Source organism: Sinocyclocheilus grahami, unplaced genomic scaffold (assembly GCF_001515645.1).
Source record: "Sinocyclocheilus grahami isolate Dianchi unplaced genomic scaffold, SAMN03320097.WGS_v1.1 scaffold248.1, whole genome shotgun sequence".
Classification (NCBI taxonomy): domain Eukaryota; kingdom Metazoa; phylum Chordata; class Actinopteri; order Cypriniformes; family Cyprinidae; genus Sinocyclocheilus; species Sinocyclocheilus grahami.
The window spans coordinates 276,101-299,826 of record NW_015505427.1 but is presented as its reverse complement, the minus strand read 5'-3'; the positions used below and the strand labels follow the sequence as shown (position 1 = coordinate 299,826).

Genomic DNA, 23,726 nt, shown 5'->3' with positions numbered 1-23,726 from the left:
ATATATATATACACAATATATACATATACACACACACACATACAGTATATATTCACACACACACACAGTATATATTCACACACACACATACAGTATACAGTGGGGAAAAAAAGTATTTAGTCAGCCACCAATTGTGCAAGTTCTCCCACTTAAAAAGATGAGAGAGGTGAGTCAATCTTGGTAAAAATAAATCATACAAACTGTCTAGGACAAGTTCGAAACAGTAGATATTTCAGAAAATTCGTAATGACGGGAAAATTTTCGTAACGTAAAATGACATCAGAGTGCAACTGATTCGGCATGAGCCAAGGAATTAGGGCAAAATAGAATGATTCTATCCTTCTCTCACACAAAATGGCAGATTTGGCATTATGATTTGTCAGATCGCAAGTCAATCAAACCAAAGGGTCAATTAAAAAAAAAAAAAAAAAGGTCCTGTTCTACATTTTAACCTGTTGAATATATGGTTTAACTCAGAAATTATGGGGGGCAATTAATGTTGACTTTACATACAGAAACCATGAAACATCGACAAGATTTTGCAATGGCACAATGGCAAAACTAATACTAATTCTAATACTAATTCTGTTATTCAATCAAAGAGACATACTTAGACAAATATCCAAAGCCAATCTCAACATTAAGACTAAATATATCAGCCTATCACTAGTACCAACCATTTTAGAGAGCGGTTTCTGCAACTGAACACACATTCTCAGATCCTGAAAGGAAAAAGTATCTAACACACATTCAACAGTTCAGCAACAGGATGCTGATTTGTCTTTAAGGGTGCACTGGGATTTACAGGAAGAGTCTGAGTCTCTCCACAGGAAAGAACTGTCACTCTCTTCCCTACCATCAAAACCAGTAGCCTATCCTGTAGAAAGTTATCTTCAGACCGCAGCGGCTCGATCACACACACATCAGTGTGTACTGGCCCACGCCAGGGAAACAATGACAACATAATAGCTGCACACGGGGCCACGTTTGGGACTGTGTGCTTCAGAACACCGCATACAATCACGCATCGCATGATCCCGTTTACCCTGTATTTTCGCCTGACCACAGAAATTGGGGACTGAATCTCCCTGCAAGTATGTGCTAAATTCATACTCTACATTCTGCAGGATTTTAACCCCTAACTGTCCGATTCTCAATTGAGGTCAAGGGAATATGAAACCCATATTTCTATGCAAGGCATCCCTGAGACTGATTACTCGACTAGATCTTCCGGCAATCCAAGACAAGTCACCAGACAATGTGAAGCAGGAACATTCACCTCGAAAAAACAAACAGAGCAAGGAAAAACTGGGACACAGAGAATAAAGGGATGTGGGAGGGAAGTGAGAGGGAGCTTGTACCTTGTCTCTGGATAAAGATTCGCAGCAGGGGGTGTGCAGTCGACACGGCCTTGCTGAAGTTCTCGTCATTATTGATGGGGAGGAGGTCTCCGTGAATATCAGCGTATCCGATCATCACCTCCATGTTCGCAATCCGGTGGATGGTCATGATGAGTTTGTAGAATTCCTCAAATTTGCCGGGTTTTACTCGATCCACAGAAAACCTCCGGAACTCTGCTCCATGCTGCAAAAGAAACGCAGAAGTCAGCATGCTGCTACAAAACAATACTACACTGATATTAATAAAGCTTTGAAACTTCTGAATGATCTTTCTAGTCATTTGTTACTAGATAAGGATTAGCGGCCAACCAACATATCACCAAAGCTGATATATTCCTCACTATTTTCCTTTTTTGCCTTTCCAATCATACACCTTTGGAATTCAGCAAATATGCAGTTAATAAATGTTTAATTCCACAAAATTAGCAACCTATCCACTGAAGTGTGAATTAGGGGTCGACCGATATGTGTTTTTCAAGGCCGATGCCGATACGATTATTACAGATCAAGTAGACCGATAACCGATATATATGTCTGGTGTAAAAATTAAAATTAATGTCAAAATTAAGAATAACAAGGGCTCTGACAAAAACTGCCTTCCCTGGTGTTGGTTGAGTATAGTACTCCCACAGTAAACTCTTTATTTTAAAGAGTTAAACTCTTTATTTTTTGGCAAACTCTTTATTTAATGGGTTTACCATTAAAATTAAAACATGGAAGAAATAGCATATGCGATTATTCTTTTAAACAAAAGTTGTATTAATTGTTGTAGTAGTCAGGGGTTAAAGCAAAAAAACTAAACTTTTGACTGAAAATGTTTTCTCGGCCAAACCCCATTCCTCAGCCATACTTGTCACACACCCAGTTTAAGAGCAGTGTTTTTCTTCTTGTAATCAAGAGCGCTTGTCCTCCTAATTAAAAAAAATTAAGGAGCACCTTCTGATCAATAATAAAAAATTCTGATCAAAAATTAATATGAGGTGAAGTGATTTACAGGAGCATTTTCTTTTTACCTTTGCAATGGCATCATTTTCATCTGTCAAATTCAAATATTTATGTTTATAAGCTTTTTAAAAATTCTATTTAAAACAATATAATAAGAAGTAGAATAAGAAAAATAAGTTACCAATCATGAAATTAGTATTCATGAAAAATGTATTTGTACTACAGAGGTGGCACAAAAATAACACAAAAGTGGCTTGTAGGTACATTTTCAGACATTCAGTGAGGCTCAGAGGTGGCATGAGTGCAGTTAAATTCATAAATTCATGTGGAGATTAATGTTTTAAATAAAATTTTGAATACAGAAATATTAAATGATTTAAATAAATGCAATTAAAATGAAACTGAAACCGCCAGCAGGTGGCGGCAAATCACAGATTTTATCACTGAATCATTAATTCTATTGATTCGTTTCAATGGCTGATTCATTCAGGAATGACGCAAGTGACTGTCTTTATGAATGGGTAATCATGAATCACTGACTCATTAGATTCGTTCAAAAACGCACTTTCATTCATGAATGAAACACCGCTGTATTTGCTTTTAGAGATGTGAAGCGGCTGAGCTGTTATTTTATTTGGAACTATTTTCGTTGATGAAATAGCGCAAAATCAGGCAGTACGTGTTTATTGAATTGTTGTATTAAATCAATTATCACATTTGCAAACTCCTTGAATAATTATTAAAATCTGTCACTCTTCTTATCGCGATCTGTGGGCGCACAGAAAATAAGAGTTCTCAAGACTCAAAAGTACGTGCAAATGATAAGTTCCTTCATCTGTCATCACGTTATAAGCGCGGAACCTGCGGGAATGAGTATAATTATTATTAATAGCCGCAATCCTGCGCCTGAAATTCAAGACCTGCTCGGTGTTATCTGCTAATAACCCGACTGTGAATGATGCGAGCGGCGTTATGTTGTCAGTGAGAAGCTGCAGCCGTCGCGGGGAGGATTTTTGGTGTGCTGGTGTTCTGACAAATAATGCTACCTGTCAGATTATGCTACCAACAAATCGTCAGAACACCGGCAGAACAACAACAATGTGCTACATGTTTCTTTTCCCCTCATTTTTTCCAATTGCCGGAAATCCGTCGAAGCGACGGAAGACTTTCATCACTGAGTAGTATCATGTACATCATACTGCACCACAGTAATATATTTCTGATAATTTCATTAAGCTAACCCGAACTTATATTTTGACGGGTTGCCATGAGGAACTTGTTTCTGTAGGTCTATGTAAATGTTATGAAGATAGTTTTACTCCAATGAAACTGTCAAATGCTCATGAAGTGACTCTTAGAGGGAGTCCTGGAGATGTTGTTCATGTATTTATGTCCTCATATAGTGATACGACAGAAGCTGAAATCACCGCGAGCATCACACACTGTGTAGAAAACAAAACCGCTGGTCTGTGCCATTTACATACACAGAGACACACATGCTGGATCCATATTTAAAATAGTATTTTTGTGGCTAAATATTTACAGATACTAGTCCATATCCATATCTATTTAAGTGTACTGACCTACTTTTGATTAATTCATCCAAACTTTGACAAATTCCGTGACATTCCGCGTCATACAGTAAATTCCATTAATATGGATTCCACGATTCCGTTTGCGTTTTCCGCATCGCGGAAATAATATATAATATTGAGGTGTTTTGCAACTTCAGTGCAACGTTATTGGATTGGGATCTATTGGAACTTACCTTTGAGAAACAACTGATGCGTGATCACTGAAGCAGCTCCAGTTAGCAAGAGCTTTTGGGGTGAGAGTGAATTCCGCATTGATTGGTCGGACTCGTGACTCCCAACAAATCAGATGAGCGGTGGGCGGAGACTGCTTTAGGCCACAGAGTGGTGAGTTCTGACAGGCTGCATCAGAGCCAAATAGCACGTTTCAAAATTAAGTTATTTTATCAGCGAATCGGTTTTGAAAATAACCGATACCGATAATCATAAAAATACTTAATATCGGCGCCGATAATCGGTCGACCCCTAGTGTGAATCTGTAGCCTGCATAAGAACATGAGAAAAAGATTTGTTAACTGATATAAAGCTGAAATAAAATTAAACGAGCAGTATTAGATGGAAAAACTTAAAATTATTTCAGTTAGTTGCAACATTTCTTTTTCCTCAATTTTGGTAAAATTTTTTAAGTTCAAGAATTTAAAATTATTAGCAAAAAAATATATCTAAACTGATTTTAAAAACATTTTAAAAATGGAAAATGCTCATAAATTACATGAACAAGAGAAATGAACATTAAAGGTCCCATGGCATGAACATTTCACTTTATGAGGTTTTTTAACATTAATATGAGTTCCCCAAGCCTGCCTACGGTCCCCCAGTGGCTAGAAATGGCGATAGGTGTAAACCGAGCCCTGGGTATCCTGCTTCACCTTTGAGAAAATGAAAGCTCAGATGGCCCAATCTGGAATCTTCCCTTTATGTCGTCATACGGGGAAAGGTTACCTCCCCTTTCTCTGCTTTGCCCGCCCAGAGAATTTGGAGAATAGGAGAGCGCAATATTTTTTTTTCCTCGAGAGACATCATGGCTTACAAACGAGCGAAGCATGGCAGTTGCCCCGCCTCTCTCCTCCTCATTAGCATTTAAAGCTACAGACACAGAAATGGCACGTCCTAAGGAAAGCTCATTGTGGGACTGGCTCGTAGTGGCTGAAATTCTGCACCAAGGCTGAATTTCGGGAAAGAGACTTCAGATACAATACTAGGGACCACTTAGGCCTATATAAAAGCATCCAAAAAGCAGCATGTCATGGGACCTTTAACAAATACATTAACATGATTAAGAACATGAGAATAAAAAGTCTATATCCATCGACCCAACACACTCTGGCAATTCGTAACTATTTTAAGTTTTGGCGAACTGGTGGCTAATTTGGGTAATCTTATTTATACATTTTCATACAATCATCTTACGCCCAACTGACAGTTAGGTTTAGGGGTGAACCTTCATGCTTAATTTAATAAACAAAACATGTTTATGTATGAATCACATTCGCCATTAGGGATATGCTGGTATCAAATTTTCATGTTGCAATTAATTGATAATGCTTTTATCACGGTATATGGTATTATCACGATATTGAAATTTAGTTGCGAAAAAAGTGGTCATAATACAGTATAACAGGTTTAATGACTTTCTTACAACAAAAATAACTGAACATTTAAATACAATAAAGCAATGCACAAATGCATAAAGTAAAATTTTTTTACACAGATTAAAGTGCAAAAGAATTATAAAGACCAATTACAATAAGATCTCATTAGTTAACCTTAGTTAATGCATTAACATTCAAAATGAGCAATAGCTACATTTGCTACAGAAGTTATTAATCTTTGTAAAAAAAAATAAAAATAAAATGCAACACTTAGCTCGTGTTAGCTCATTAAATAACAGTTGCAACTTTTGATTTTAACAATGTGTTACTAAATATTGGAATACTTAAGATTAATGAATGTTTAGAAGAAGTTATGTTAAGCAGTTTATGTTAACTAATGTAGCCCTAATGTAAAGTTTGACCGAACAAACAATATCTAAGGCATGTTGTAGTCCAGATTAAAACGTAAAAAAAAAAAGTTTGAAAATAAATAGCCTACTAAGTCTAAATATTGGGCACTGTGATGAACACCATAGCAAATACACAAATTTGAATGGCTGTTTAAATCATTTACACACCTTTCAGAAACAGAAAGCCGTTTTGTTTCCGGGGTAATTTTCGTCCGAAATTTTTGCACGTTAAAAAATAAATACGACCTCACGTTATATCAAAATCACATTTACACACTGCCTCCGATACTTTTGTCCGTCATAAAACATTCGGATCAGGCTTGATTTTCCACGTTTTCGCATCCGTAGCAAGCATTTTGATAGGAAAGGATGACAGGATGACGAAAAAACGCATACGAAAATTTCAGACTCTGTGCAAGGACCTTAACGGCTGCATTATGTTTAGCGCCATCTGGCCATCTGCAGTGAATGTGCTTTGATCCAGAGTGTCTCTCACACTCCGCCATGCGCTTCTCATCCGTGTTTGTTTACATCAGAGTGCACACGCGTCTTTGACACCGCATACAGTGGTGTTGTGCATTGTGACCAGTTGATGGGAAAAGTATTCTTAAAATCCTGAATAATTTGTTATATATAAATAATTATTCTCTGTATTTTGAAGGGTCCATGATAACAATATCGTGCATATTCATTATCGTGATATATCGCATTACCGAATACCAGCACATGTCTATTCGCCATCTTGTAAAATATTTACAGTGGTGTGAAAGTTTTTGCCCGCTTCCTGTTTTTTTAATTGTTTGCATATTTGTCACACTTAAAAGATTAAGATCAAACAAATTTTAATATTACACAAAGATAACCTGAGTAAATACAAACTGCAGTTTTGAAATTATGATTTCATTTATTAAGGGAAATAAAAGCTGTCCAAACCTGCCTGGTACTACGTGAAAAAGTAATTGCCCCCTAAATCTAATAACTGGTTGTGCCACCCTTTGCAGCAACAACTGCAATCAAAATTTTGCGATAAATGGCAATGAGTCTTTCACAGGAATTTTGGCCTCCTCTTCTTTGCAGAATTGTTTTCATTCAGCCACATTGGAGGGTTTTCGAGCATGAATGGATTGTTTAAGCATCTCAATCGGATTTAAGTCTGGACTTTGACTTGGCCACTCCAAAACCTTAATTTTGTTTTTCTTGAGCCATTCAGAGGTGGACTTGCTGGTGTGTTTTGGATCATTGTCCTGCAGCATGAACCAAGTGCGCTTGAGCTTGAGGTCACAAAATGATGGCCGGACATTCTCCTTCAGGATTTTCTGATAGAGTGCAGAATTCATGCTTCCGTCAATTATGGCAAGTCTTCCAGGTCATGAAGCTGCAAAGCAGCCCCAGATCATCACACTACCACCACCATGTTTGACTGTTAAAATAAAATGCAACACTTAGCTCGTGTTAGCTCATTAAATAACAGTTGCAACTTTTGATTTTAACAATGTGTTACTAAATATTGGAATACTTAAGATTAATGAATGTTTAGAAGAAGTTATGTTAAGCAGTTTATGTTAACTAATGTAGCCCTAATGTAAAGTTTGACCGAACAAACAATATCTAAGGCATGTTGTAGTCCAGATTAAAACGTAAAAAAAAAAAGTTTGAAAATAAATAGCCTACTAAGTCTAAATATTGGGCACTGTGATGAACACCATAGCAAATACACAAATTTGAATGGCTGTTTAAATCATTTACACACCTTTCAGAAACAGAAAGCCGTTTTGTTTCCGGGGTAATTTTCGTCCGAAATTTTCGCACGTTAAAAAATAAATACGACCTCACGTTATATCAAAATCACATTTACACACTGCCTCCGATACTTTTGTCCGTCATAAAACATTCGGATCAGGCTTGATTTTCCACGTTTTCGCATCCGTAGCAAGCATTTTGATAGGAAAGGATGACGAAAAAACTAAAAAACGCATACGAAAATTTCAGACTCTGTGCAAGGACCTTAACGGCTGCATTATGTTTAGCGCCATCTGCTGTCAGAAAGTGAATGTGCTTTGATCCAGAGTGTCTCTCACACTCCGCCATGCGCTTCTCATCCGTGTTTGTTTACATCAGAGTGCACACGCGTCTTTGACACCGCATACAGTGGTGTTGTGCATTGTGACCAGTTGATGGGAAAAGTATTCTTAAAATCCTGAATAATTTGTTATATATAAATAATTATTCTCTGTATTTTGAAGGGTCCATGATAACAATATCGTGCATATTCATTATCGTGATATATCGCATTACCGAATACCAGCACATGTCTATTCGCCATCTTGTAAAATATTTACAGTGGTGTGAAAGTTTTTGCCCGCTTCCTGTTTTTTTAATTGTTTGCATATTTGTCACACTTAAAAGATTAAGATCAAACAAATTTTAATATTACACAAAGATAACCTGAGTAAATACAAACTGCAGTTTTGAAATTATGATTTCATTTATTAAGGGAAATAAAAGCTGTCCAAACCTGCCTGGTACTACGTGAAAAAGTAATTGCCCCCTAAATCTAATAACTGGTTGTGCCACCCTTTGCAGCAACAACTGCAATCAAAATTTTGCGATAAATGGCAATGAGTCTTTCACAGGAATTTTGGCCTCCTCTTCTTTGCAGAATTGTTTTCATTCAGCCACATTGGAGGGTTTTCGAGCATGAATGGATTGTTTAAGCATCTCAATCGGATTTAAGTCTGGACTTTGACTTGGCCACTCCAAAACCTTAATTTTGTTTTTCTTGAGCCATTCAGAGGTGGACTTGCTGGTGTGTTTTGGATCATTGTCCTGCAGCATGAACCAAGTGCGCTTGAGCTTGAGGTCACAAAATGATGGCCGGACATTCTCCTTCAGGATTTTCTGATAGAGTGCAGAATTCATGCTTCCGTCAATTATGGCAAGTCTTCCAGGTCATGAAGCTGCAAAGCAGCCCCAGATCATCACACTACCACCACCATGTTTGACTGTTGGTATGATGTTCTTTTTATGAAATGCTGTGTTGGTTTACGCCAGATGTAACGGGACACACACCTTCCAAAAAGTTTATCTAAGGCATGTTGTAGTCCAGATTAAAACGTAAAAAAAAAAAGTTTGAAAATAAATAGCCTACTAAGTCTAAATATTGGGCACTGTGATGAACACCATAGCAAATACACAAATTTGAATGGCTGTTTAAATCATTTACACACCTTTCAGAAACAGAAAGCCGTTTTGTTTCCGGGGTAATTTTCGTCCGAAATTTTTGCACGTTAAAAAATAAATACGACCTCACGTTATATCAAAATCACATTTACACACTGCCTCCGATACTTTTGTCCGTCATAAAACATTCGGATCAGGCTTGATTTTCCACGTTTTCGCATCCGTAGCAAGCATTTTGATAGGAAAGGATGACGAAAAAACTAAAAAACGCATACGAAAATTTCAGACTCTGTGCAAGGACCTTAACGGCTGCATTATGTTTAGCGCCATCTGCTGTCAGAAAGTGAATGTGCTTTGATCCAGAGTGTCTCTCACACTCCGCCATGCGCTTCTCATCCGTGTTTGTTTACATCAGAGTGCACACGCGTCTTTGACACCGCATACAGTGGTGTTGTGCATTGTGACCAGTTGATGGGAAAAGTATTCTTAAAATCCTGAATAATTTGTTATATATAAATAATTATTCTCTGTATTTTGAAGGGTCCATGATAACAATATCGTGCATATTCATTATCGTGATATATCGCATTACCGAATACCAGCACATGTCTATTCGCCATCTTGTAAAATATTTACAGTGGTGTGAAAGTTTTTGCCCGCTTCCTGTTTTTTTAATTGTTTGCATATTTGTCACACTTAAAAGATTAAGATCAAACAAATTTTAATATTACACAAAGATAACCTGAGTAAATACAAACTGCAGTTTTGAAATTATGATTTCATTTATTAAGGGAAATAAAAGCTGTCCAAACCTGCCTGGTACTACGTGAAAAAGTAATTGCCCCCTAAATCTAATAACTGGTTGTGCCACCCTTTGCAGCAACAACTGCAATCAAAATTTTGCGATAAATGGCAATGAGTCTTTCACAGGAATTTTGGCCCCCTCTTCTTTGCAGAATTGTTTTCATTCAGCCACATTGGAGGGTTTTCGAGCATGAATGGATTGTTTAAGCATCTCAATCGGATTTAAGTCTGGACTTTGACTTGGCCACTCCAAAACCTTAATTTTGTTTTTCTTGAGCCATTCAGAGGTGGACTTGCTGGTGTGTTTTGGATCATTGTCCTGCAGCATGAACCAAGTGCGCTTGAGCTTGAGGTCACAAAATGATGGCCGGACATTCTCCTTCAGGATTTTCTGATAGAGTGCAGAATTCATGCTTCCGTCAATTATGGCAAGTCTTCCAGGTCATGAAGCTGCAAAGCAGCCCCAGATCATCACACTACCACCACCATGTTTGACTGTTGGTATGATGTTCTTTTTATGAAATGCTGTGTTGGTTTACGCCAGATGTAACGGGACACACACCTTCCAAAAAGTTAAACTTTTGTCTCATCAGTCCACAGAATATTTGCCCAAAAGTCTTGGGGATAAACAAGATATTTGTTGGCAAATGTGAGACAAGCCTGTGTGTTCTTTTTGCTCAGCAGCAGTTTTCGTCTTGGAACTCTCCCATGGATGCCGTTTTTGCCCAGTCTCTTTCTTATTGGTCAGTCATGAACACTGACCTTAACTGAGGCAAGTGAGGCCTGCAGTTCTTTAGATGTTGTTCTGGGTTCTTTTATGACCTCCTGGATGAGTCGTCGTTGTGCTCTTGGAGTAATTTTGGTCGGCCGGCCACTTCTGGGAAGGTTCACCACTGTTCCAAGTTTTCTCCATTTGTGGATAATGGCTCTGACCGTGGTTCGCTGGAGTCCTAAAGCCTTAGAAATGGCTTTATAACCCTTTCCAGACTGATACATGTCAACTATTTTGTTTCTCATCTGTTCTTGAATTTTTTTAGATCACGGCATGATGTGTTGCTCTTTAAGCATGCTTCACTTTGTCAGACAGGTTCTATTTAAGTGATTTCTTGATTCAACAGGTCTGGCAGTAATCAGGCCTGCGTGTGGCTAGTGAAATTTAACTCAGCTTTCTAAAATGATGTGGTTAATCACAGTTCTTTCATGATTTAAGAGGAGGGGCAATTAATTTTTCACGTAGGGCCAGCTAGGTTTGGACAGCTTTTTTCCCATAATAAATGAAATTATCATTTAAAAACTGCATTTTGTATTTACTTGCATTATCTTTGCGTAATATTAAAATTGGTTTGATTATCTGAATTTTACGTGTGACAAATATGCAAAAAATAAACAACAGGAAGGGGGCAAAAACCTTTTCACGGCACTGTATATTTTCATGAGATCAGACTGGTCGACCACTAATAAGGGTTTTCATGTTTTGATTGGATGTATAATGAATCATTAAGATTCAGCTAACGCTTTGAAATGAAGCAACTTAAAATAACAATTTGGACACCACTGTTTACAAGTTTTATTTCACAACATTTACCTGAAAAAAAAAAAAAACATTTGACCAAAGCATTACTAGAAAAAAATTGGACGTTCACTATAGAAATTTCCATGACTTTTCTAGTCTTGGAAAACTTCTCCCATGACCATGGGAACCACAGCTGTAAATCTCAAGGTTAAACCACACCATCCTCATCCTATCCGGTTTCAACTTGCAACTCGAGGTAGACATAATATATCTCACCAACCAAATCATAACTGCAGACTTATTTATCGTATTTTTTCTTACAAGTCTCTGAATAATCTACTTAGCCTTCAGACGTGTCAGGAATCACAAAACACTGTTGAGACACAAAACATTGAGAGACGGAGTGTTTTCAGCAGGCCTCTAACAGTCTATTCGGCTGTCTTGGCAGCTCTGCTGTTTGTAATGAGGAAATGGAGGCAAACAGGGACCTGAGACACAATAGAGAGACGCACAATGCAGGGTGATGAGTAAGGGCAAACCTCCACAACAACACACACGAACGGATGTCACCCCGTCACTGCAGCGGAGTCACGCAGCAGATAGACAAACCCAACAAATCCAGGGACCTATGAAATCAGTTAGATTTTTTCCCAAATTCCGTATGATTTTTTTCCGGTTTAATTTTTCTGGATTCCATTTTTTTCTCTTTTAATTTTGTTAAATTAAATTTTATCACCCAAAAACCATGTGTAATTAATTGAATTCATGAAACTTTCACAATTTAACAGCAATTTATTAACAGTTTAACAAAAAGTAAATTTTTAAGGCCCTATGAAATACATTTGATTTTTTTCCAGATTTGAATGGTTTCATTACATTTCATAAATCAAAACCATCTTTAAATAATTGATTTCATAAAAAAAAAAAAAAAAAAAAAAAAAAAAAAAAAAAACTGTGTATTTGCATTTTTCTGCTAAATAAATTCTGGTAAAAAAAAATTCTAGTAAATATTCTTTCAAAAATAATGTTTTAATAATGATTTTATTATCATTACATTAAGTAATATTTCTGTCACAGTTTCTTTAATAATCTGAGTTATTACCAATAATATAAGTTAAACCAAACTTTTATTTTTATTTGGTGTTTGTGAAGACCTTTAATTTATATATGACAATAGTTTTTCTTAAAAGAAATGGTAAAATGCTCATTCAATGACTCTCAGAGCAGTTGTAGTGATTATATTCATGCATTCATGTACTCATAATATTGAGGCGGCAGAGACTGAAAACACCACAAGGTCATGCACGCTTGTAAACGAAACCGAAAAACGAAACCGAAATGTCTGCGCCATCCATTCACACAGACACATTCATATTTTAATAGCATTTTGCAGCTTAATATTCACAGACACTAGTCCATATCGCATTTTGACTTAAGTGTACTGACCTACTTTTGATCCATTCATCCAAAATTTTGCAAATTCCGTGACATTCCACATTATACAGTAAATTCCATTATGACTGGATTCTGCAATTCTGTCTACATTTTTCGCATCGCAGCAATCATAGGGCCCTACAAATCTCCTCTCTCAGAACACACACCAAGGTCCACAGCGCTTTATAAGCATTTATTTGCAGCTTAATATTCACAGACACTAGTACATATCGCGTTTTGACTTAAGTGTACTGACCTACTTTTGATCCATTCATCCAAAATTTAGCAAATTCCGTGACATTCCACATTATACAGTAAATTCCATTATGACTGGATTCTGCAATTCTGTCTACATTTTTCGCATCGCAGCAATCATAGGGCCCTACAAATCTCCTCTCTCAGAACACACACCAAGGTCCACAGCGCTTTATAAGCATTTATCTATGCCAATTATTAGGAATGTAGTAATAACAGACAGACAGTATGCAAACTGGGATCAGCGTTGTTGTAATCCAGTGGTGGACGAAGTACACAAATCAAGTACTTGAGTAAAAGTACAGACCCGTATAATAAAATATTACTCCAGTTTTCAATTTTACTTGAGTGAAAGTACAAAAGTACTTGATTTTTTATGTACTTAAGTAAAAAGTACCGATAGATGAATGTTTATTTTGCCGTTTTATATCGGCTACTTTTATCATTTAATTTTATTTTAGCATATATTTTTTTTATAATCGTACTGCTCAAAATACCTGGGTTTTTCCCAAAATAACCAATAAGGAAATAATTAATATAATAAGGAAAATATAATTAGATTTTCATAATGATTTTTTTCTTCTCAAACCAAATCACTTCCCACTTTGATAATCACTGTAGTTACCATGTTCTGAACATCACATTCTTTCTTTTTCCCTCAGATGTAATCCATCTAGGTGGTTGAATAAAAATATTTGGACTTTATTTTTAAAAGATTACCTCAATTTAGCACCAGCAAGCTCGTTAGCTAGACAGTAAGCATCAGCTAACATTGACTTATTTTCAGCATGGTTATGAATGAACATTTATATTTGTCTACTCGGCTAGTTGATCCAGATACATAGTAACTTAGGCTATGTGTGCTGACAAACAATATAAAAACAGACGTCACATAGGGCTAAATGCATAGCATTTTAGTAAAACTGCTAAACGTGAAGATGAACGTGCATGAGTTATTTTATTTTATCTGTGTTATTTTAAGGTTTTTTGACCTAAAACATAGAGACTCTGATGTTGAACATCACATCCTTTCTTTTTCCCTCAGATGGAATCTATCTAGGTGGTTGAATAAAAATATTTGGACTTTATTTTTAAAAAATTACCTCAATTTAGCACCAGCAAGCTCGTTAGCTAGACAGTAAGCATCAGCTAACATTGACTTATTTTCAGCATTTTCAACATTTATATTTGTCTACTCGGCTAGTTGATCCAGATACATAGTAACTTAGGCTATGTGTGCTGACAAACAATATAAAAACAGACGTCACATAGGGCTAAATGCATAGCATTTTAGTAAAACTGCTAAACGTGAAGATGAACGTGCATGAGTTATTTTATTTTATCTGTGTTATTTTAAGGTTTTTTGACCTAAAACATAGAGACTCTGATGTTGATGTGTCTGCATTCAAGCATTTCAGTGGGTTTAAACAGATCACCCTTTACAGCAGGTTTAGTTCACAAACAACTGACAGATTTGACCTAAATATGATTTTCAGTTACAATAATTAATCCTACAATTTGCCATTAGACGTGCACGCTCACAAGATCTCCCGGTTCCTACTTGTGAATTCAGTTCACTGGAGACTCGCACTAAACGGTTCATTTGAATCAGCGAGTTGTCGACTCGAGAAGAGCTGCAATCGGTTCATTCTAATTCGTGAATGAATCTTCGGTGCGATTTTGCGAACCGATTTAACGGGTTCATTGAAAAGAATCAGTTCGTTCATGAATCAGACACCGCTTTTGCGTCTCGGAACACGTGATATATTATAAGGAGTAACGATAAGCTTTATGAAATGTAGTGAAGTAAAAAGTACGATCTTATGCTTTGGAATGTAGTGAAGTAAAAGTTACTCAAAATAAAACTATTCCAGTAAAGTACACATACATGCAAAATGTACTTAAGTACAGTAACGAAGTAAAACTACTTCGTTACTGTCCACCACTGTTGTAATCTATAAGCATATGAAGTATTTCTTCAGTACAACCAAAACAAATCCCTTGAGAGACACACTCTGCCCTCAAATTCAGAAGGAGGCAATTGTCCGTTGGAGGCATATTACCATCACTAACAGGGTCAAGCTGAGGTTATGTCTCAGATCATGTGACTACCATGCAGATGTGAGTCTTGACTCAATGCGTGGGTCGTCTCATCCAGCCTGAAAAACGCAGGCCTCACTTTGTCTTTCACAACAACAGTTGAGGCTGCAGCATCCCAGCATTCACTCGTGGACTGTGCTGCTCTACGTAATTATGCCTCTAGGATGAGAGTCCCACATTAGCCAATGGCAGCCTGTCATTAGCACATGAAATATAAATGTGAAGCAGCAGAAATACACTCGGAGGGTCTCTGTGGTGGCAGGTGTGTGATCAAGTTGACTAAATGTGAAAATGTACTCAATGGTAGACTCATATGCAAACATCCATCCCACCATCTAAGTGTGAGGATTTAACCCATTCATCATCTCCAGATGAGACATCAGAGATGCTGCTGCACTGACAGAAAAAAAAATAAAATCAATGTTCCATTCCAGTTCAGTTTTGTTTAACCTAAATGTATTCTAATGCACAGAATACATTATTTTAAAATGGCATTAAAAGAGTGATATGCTTCTGTTGTTGTTCTTTCCTTGATGCCAACTGATAACGTTAGTCAAGTTTTCTTCAGCAAAAACAGCTGTAATTCAGCTTCACTAAATATGCTGCTTAAAATTGTTCAAGTCAGACTGAAATTATCAGGTTATTTAAACTTAAATAACCTTTTTTTTTTAACACAGACTTATTAGAAGTCATATGGCAAATAATAACATTATTTCTTGTGTTTCTGACTGTTTACTTTAATAATTACATGAAAGAAAAAACTTCATGCATTATCTTCATTATCTTCTATTTTTAATTATTATTTTTATTTAATTTAATATAGGAGTGTTCAATAACAGATTATGTTTTAGCTGTGAAATTTAATTGGTACTAGTATTAAACAACTTTTGGGTACTTTATTGGGTTTCATGAAACCCAATAAAGTACAAATTAGATTTTTTCCCTTTAAATATATACATATAAAAAAATAAATTAAAAAAACAACATGCAAAACAATGTGTCCAAAGACAATGATAATCTCAGGTTTCTCAGGATCTCATGCACTTTGTAAAATCTTAAAAGGATTTAAATTTGGAATCATTCTGCTTGACTTTAAAAGGGACAGTTTACAAAAAAATAAAATAAAGTTGTTCCAAACCTGTATGAGTTTTTTTCTTCTGTTGAACACAAAAGAAGATATTTTAAAGAATGTGGGAAACCAAACAGTTGATGGTACCCATTGACTTCCATTGGATTTTTCTCCATACTATGGAAGTCAACAGCTACTGTCAACTGTTTAGTCAACAACATTCTTTAAAGCATCTTCTTTTGTGTCCAACAGCCGAAAGAAATAAATACAAGTTTGGAACAACTTGAGCGTGAGTAAATGATGACAGAACTATCTCTTTAATAGCCGTAATGACAGTAACAACTGATCATTTACCTCAGATCACGAAAACAATGACAAGGATTTGTGATTGACTTTGACACATCTTGTGGTCTCATCACTTCTGGTGTCTACAGACAAACTCGCTGTGATCTTATCGTGTCTGGTTAGGACACAGTGCAAATCTGAATCCATGCTTAACCACTCAGTTGTCATCCATGTGCACACTCAAGCCCAAAAACAATAACATGACCTCAAATCATTGAGAATACAAGCCTAAACAGAGCCCAACCTGCCCAATGTCTAACATCAAATCCAGAGTAATATGAGAATAACTTTATCAGTCCTCAAATCCTGACAGGTTCAGGCAAGTCAAAACACAGCGCTACAGCCAGATACACAGCTCTTTGTGTTAAATACTTCCGTGATATTAAACGGTACCCAAAACCCAACCTTATCAAATGTCAGTACAGCGTTCCAAAAAGTACATTTCCAACTGAGATCCAGCTAGGTCAGTGGAAAACAGCAGTGAAAGAGCAGTCAGGGGAGTGTTTCTGGAATATGTACAGAGCCTTAGACACATCAGTGGGTTTTCTTTAGATATAAAGCATTGGGAGACAAAACCAGCTCCTCACAAAAGAATAGAAACCCCCTCACGCACTCTTATCACCAGCAGAGTTCCTCTCCAAACAAACCTTCCCGGATTGTGATGTAAGGAACAGGGTGATGACATCATAAAGAGCACTATGTGTGATACGGAGAGATCCATGACATCACAGCGGTGATTCATCGCATGACTGGTGAGTAATGCATCTTTTGTAATGTTGACACAGATGTGGTTGACACACAATGGTCCAAACATCACAGTAGAAAGATCTTAGATACCCGCTTCATCAGCATTCTTGCCTCGCAGGTTGTGGTTTCACACATCCATCCATTGATGCTTTTGTTTTTGGGGTGAGTATTGGTTCTTTCAGGTTTCAGTGGGAAAGCGGGTTGATCCGCACCCCTTCAACATTCATATGGAGGTATCTGGCTCTTCCAAGAGAGGAGAAATGTAATGGGGCGCTCTCGTGTTTACAGATCTCAAACAGTGGCTCCTTTCATTGACAACAGTAGCAGAGCTTTTCAGCCCCTGTTATGAATTAGAGCACGGCTGAATAATAAGAGGCGAATAATCAGACAATGGCAATGGAGTCTGGATCTGGGCACGTCACCCACACATTCCAGCAATTAGGACCATCACATCCATAACCACATTATACAAGTTTGTCTAGCCAAAGCCTAGTCCAAAAGACAGCAGAGTTTTTTTCAGCCACTCTTGAATATTGAGTGAATAAAGTGACAGACAACTCAAATAGAAAAGCAGAGGCATGTAAGGAATCATCCGGGTCCAATGGGTCTCATGGTGCGTTCAAGTCATGTCGGATAGATCGTATTTACGAGCTGAACGCACATGAACGACACCACAAAGTCGTTATTACGAGTGGGAAACTCAATTTTCTTTAAGCCCAGAGTTTCCGAGTTGGGGACACGAGTCAATGAGAAACATGGCAAAATCAATGGATGCAACATCTGTAGTTGACGGTACATTTTTGTTTAAATTGATAGTTTAGTTGTCCTATAAACTTAAATTGGTCATGTTCTTGTTAATGAAATCCAAGTTAAAAAAATGCTATAATTTTTGCACTTGTAGGTGAAAAATCTTTTGATTTGCTATGTTGCATTTAGCTAACAGCTTTTTTTAATCTCTGTATTTGAGCATTTGTTGATGCTGAAAATCAGTTATACTGGAATCCTGGTCTAAAAAAAATATTAAAAACGCAAAACACAATTGATGCGAATTCTTTGCTCTTCATTTTCTATAAGCAGAGTTAACGGACCGTGTTGTATTTTCTTGTAATTTATTAAAAGAAGGTACACCTCCATCTTGTGCCGACTAAACTGACTTGAACGCACCTGACGTCGTAATTACGACTTGTTAACTCGTAAGTACGAACGTCCCAGGAGGACTTGAACGCAGCATCAGTGACAGATGCGGTCTCCATCAACTTGGCTGCAACAGATGTATAGTCCACAGCACCATTAGCACGAGCGGTGACAGATATAGAGATATTTCTATTTGTGAAGGGTTGGTTGAAGCTTTTTCAGGCATTTCCCCAGGCAAACTGAACAATTACTGTATATGAAAGGTCTGTATGACTCCACTTTGAGTGATGATAAATCTATCATCATGATATAAATAAAACTCATGCTATTCTTCAAGAGAACTATTAATATAAGATGGATGGTCGGTCGGTCGGTCGGTCGGATGGATGGATGGACAGACAGATACATGGATTGATAGATAAAGAGACAGACAGATAGATGGATACATGGATTGATAGACAGATAGACAGACAGACACAGACAGATAGATACATGGACTGAAAGACAGACAGACAGACAAATAGACAGACAAATAGATAGACAGACAGACAGATAGATAGATAGATAGATACATGGATTGATAGACAGACAGACAGATAGATAGATAGATAGATAAAGAGACAGACAGACAGACAGACAGACAGACAGATAGATAGATAGATAGATAGATGGATAGATGGATAGATAGATACATGGATTGATAGACAGATAGCCAGACAGACACAGACAGATAGATACATGGACTGAAAGACAAGACAGACAGACAAATAGACAGACAGACAGACAGACAGACAGACAGACAGACAGATAGATAGATAGATAAAGAGACAGACAGACAGACAGACAGATAGACAGGTAGATAGATAGACGGATGGATGGATAAAGAGACAGACAGACAGACAGACAGATAGATAGATAGATAGATAGATAGATAGATAGATAGATAGATAGATAGATAGATAGATACATGGATTGATAGACAGACAGACAGATATATAAAGAGACAGACAGACAAAGAGACAGACAGACAGACACAGACAGATAGATACATGGACTGATAGACAGACAGATAGATAAAGAGACAGACAGATAGATAGATAGATAGATAGATAGATAGATAGATAGATAGATAGATAGATAGATAGATAGATAGATAGATAGATATTCTAATCCCATTTCCCTATTTTATTAATAAAGTATCTATGTTAACAGCTGGTGAAAGGATGTACTTTGGGTGAGTAATACAAGAAACAAAAGTTTCACTTTGTCCAACTGACACAAATAATAGAGCCCATCCCAATGAATCAGCTCTCATGTTTGCTCTTGTCAGATGTGTAAACATGTCCGTGTGTTGTGTGGATACTATTTTCGGACAGCTGGAAATGAGGACAGTATTTATCCTGACCTGATGTGAAGATTATTACAAACCCAAAACTTCAGAGAGCACCGAGCAGAGTGAGAGGAGAGCAAGAGAGCTCCCATCTGAGAGCCACATGCTGCAGCAGACTACACACACACACACACACACACACACACAGAGAGACACACACAGACACACAGACACACACACACAGAGAGACACACACAGACACACAGACACACACACACAGAGAGACACACACAGACACACAGACACACACACACAGAGAGACACACACAGACACACAGACACACACACACAGAGAGACACACACAGACACACAGACACACACACACAGAGAGACACACACAGACACACAGACACACACACACAGAGAGACACACACAGACACACAGACACACACACACAGAGAGACACACACAGACACACAGACACACACACACAGAGAGACACACACAGACACACAGACACACACACACAGAGAGACACACACAGACACACAGACACACACACACAGAGAGACACACACAGACACACAGACACACACACACACACAGACACACACACACACAGACACACAGACAGACAGCCCGAGAGAGGACTCGTGCTCGATAATGTGCAGCTTTTTATTCTTTTGGAGATCTGAAGTCATGAAAATTATAAACACTGTCCATTAATGTGACAGTTCACGCGCCAGAACAGTTGCGCTGTAACTCATTTTACTGGAGACGACTCAAGTTAACGTTAAAGTCAAGCAAAACACGCTGATGAAACCAAACGATAAAAAAGTCCAATATAAAACATTTTAAAATGCTCGAAATTGAGTAAACTACGCAAAGATCAGACTAGCTCTTATGTGGCATAATATGAGTTTGCATGGGCTAACCAAAGTTAGCCATTCCTACTTTTCTCATCTAAAAATATACAGCATCGTGTAACCATGCAGCGAAACTATTCTCGTCAAATATTTTCAAGCATGCATTTCACACAACTCACCTTGCTTTTCACTTCCACTGCGTTCATGTTCAAGCTACGCAAAGATTGCGATTTATTATTAAAGCTCCGGTTCATTTCGCTCGCTTGAAACTTCTCAGCCCGTCCAGGATGATGGGCTCGATTTATAAGCCTGTCCCGTTAATGCACGTCCGATCTTCACTCTCAAAATGCGGAAAAGTTAGTCCTCGGAGGCTGCGTGTCAGTTTTTCTTAACTTACGGTCGCGCTGCGTCTCGCTCACTTCACAAAACTTCTGCAGAAAAGTATGTGAAAGACAAATCAGCGCCTCTCTCTAGTGTCGAGGGGGAGTGGGCTAAGTTTTCACAAATTACATCATCGCTCCCTCTCCGAAGAGTCCTACTATGAAGAAGGCTTGGCTTATGAATATTAAACACGTAACGTGACGCTATTACGCTGGAGCTAACTGATTGGCTGAATAGCGAGCGTTAGGAAGTAGGCGGAGCGAATGTTAAGTTGAACAACTTGAAAAACTTCAAGGCATGTTTTTTTTTGTTTTTAGAGAAAATTACAATTTTAAAATGAAAACGTAAATTGCTCATCATCCCCACCCATCAAGAGCTGTCTTCCCTTCAGAAAGTGGGCGGTCCTTTTAAATACCTCTCGAAGGCTTGGCTTATGAATATTAATTAAACACGTCACGGGGGGGCGCTGCAGGAAGGTTACCAAACGACCTTATTAATATTAATGAGCTAGTCTTTAGCCAGAGTAGGATTTGTAAATATCTCCTGACTAGCTATCGCATATCAACGTGGATTACAATATTACATACGCCAAGTGCACTCTCTTTTAAGAAGCTGATGTTAATATTAATATGTGTATGTGCGGCATCGCAGGGAAGCGGCTCTTAGGCACCGAAACCGGACAGGGCCTGTTTTTTTTAGTAACTTCTCAGGCAAACATACCACAGGTCAATAAAAAAAGGCATGTTTATGTTTGTCTGTGGTCTCACAACTACCTAAAACATCCTGGGACTGAGAGTTCACTATAAAAGTAGCACTGAAGACTGTACTTCGTAGATAAACTTTTAAAGTCTCTATCACTGCCAAGATAATGTTACACTCTAAAAAATGCTGGGTTAAATACAACCCAGTGCTGGGTAAAATAGGGACAAACCCAGCAATTGGGCTGTTTTGACTCAACGGTTGGGTTACTACCCAGAAGGTTGTGTTAAACATTTAACCCAACCGCTGGGTGAAACCAACCCAATTGCTGGGTTTGTCCCTATTTTACCCAGCACTGGGTTGTATTTAACCCAGCATTTTTTTAGAGTGTATTAGTAGATTTTCTGATTTGAAATCAGGGGCCTGTACCATCATAGTGGCTGAACAAACTCAGGGTTACATGATTAGTTTTGAGTTGACAAAACCAAACCAATGCAGTCTGGCTTTGTTGGTACCATGAAGCTGACCATCAACTTTCTCTGTCAACTCAGGCTTTGGTGATCCTGAGTTAATAATAAAGCGCGTGCACTTGAAAGCGGGACCTCAGTAATGAGCAGCCAATCACGTGCCTTTTAACTGTGATTCACTTCTCGCAGTTCACTGCCATAGATTAAAAGATTGAAAAGTATTAATTTAAATACATTTACACAGCAAGGTGGAAAGAGCGGTCAGTGAAAGAGAACAACTAAAAGAAAACATCTTGCCATATCAGTGCAAGTGAAGTTAGTTTATAGTTGATAATATATATATGTATAGGTATAAAGAGACTCAAAAAATCTAAGCTCAAATGTAGTCATGTTTAAAGCGTTATCCATTAATTCTAAAGCTTATTTATATTCTATATTATCTGTATATATTTATATTAATTTTAAATAAAAGAGAAATCATTATTATTTTAATACGGCTTGTGTAATGGATTAAGGATATAATAAATATATAAATCATATAATTATAATAAATAATCATCACCAAAATCCATATGATTTTATCTTTAAAAATGTTTTACTATGTAGTGCCCTTTAATTTGGAGCAAGAGAAACTGGGGGAGTGGCTTTATTGCATCAGAGATGTGTCACTTTGCTTGAAGCTGATTGGACAAATTTCAGTTTGAGATCTCTAAAAAGTCTGTCTAAATATCATTTAGTAATTGCAATGTCTTCTGGTCCACATCCTTTCCTTAGGAAGGTGTGCTAGACACTGATTAATGCAACATAAAAAATAAAAAAAAATTGCTATTGTATTGTGGAGTGACACTTTCATAAACTTTTCTATATTCCTCTGATTATATAATGGTAAATATTACAATATCATAGCACAACAACAGTGCTCAGTAATAACGATAAGCCGAATACTCACAATAAAAATAATAAGGTCATATAGATCATAACACAGTCTCGGAGGTAAGAAGTGGATTATCCTTCACCTGAAATGTTTGTCTTTTCATCCTGAAATGCGAGGCAAATGTTGGATCACAATAATTAGGAACCACAGTTTCCACAAATCCCTTCATTTGACTGGGATGTTCTCTTTTATTCTGGAGGGCAAGGGCAGTGACTGTAACATCAAGCGTATTTTGCAGTATTAAACACGTATTTATACCGATTTCGTCAGGCTCCGGAAATTCTTCAGAAAGAACACAAAGAATGGCCTTCTCAGCCGCCATAACTCTTGTGACATCAGAACAGGGTGTTCAACGCACCACCGTTTCCGTTTAAAAAACGTTTTGCACAGTTTTTCATCTGTGAAAAGTTGTATATATATATATAAAATGTATTTATATATTTTTTTGTATATGTGTTGTGAATTTTTAGCTCATAAGGTGAAACCAATTTATTATTATTTTTTTTTTTTTTTTTGAAAGTCAATGA

At 37.3% G+C, this 23,726-nt stretch overlaps 1 pseudogene; it reads right to left on the bottom strand.

The window, feature by feature from the left end:
• The window catches only part of LOC107598205 (partitioning defective 6 homolog gamma-like), a 59,378-nt pseudogene extending 38,136 nt beyond the window's left edge, over positions 1-21,242 (bottom strand).
• Between the last annotated feature and the right edge of the window lie 2,484 nt (positions 21,243-23,726).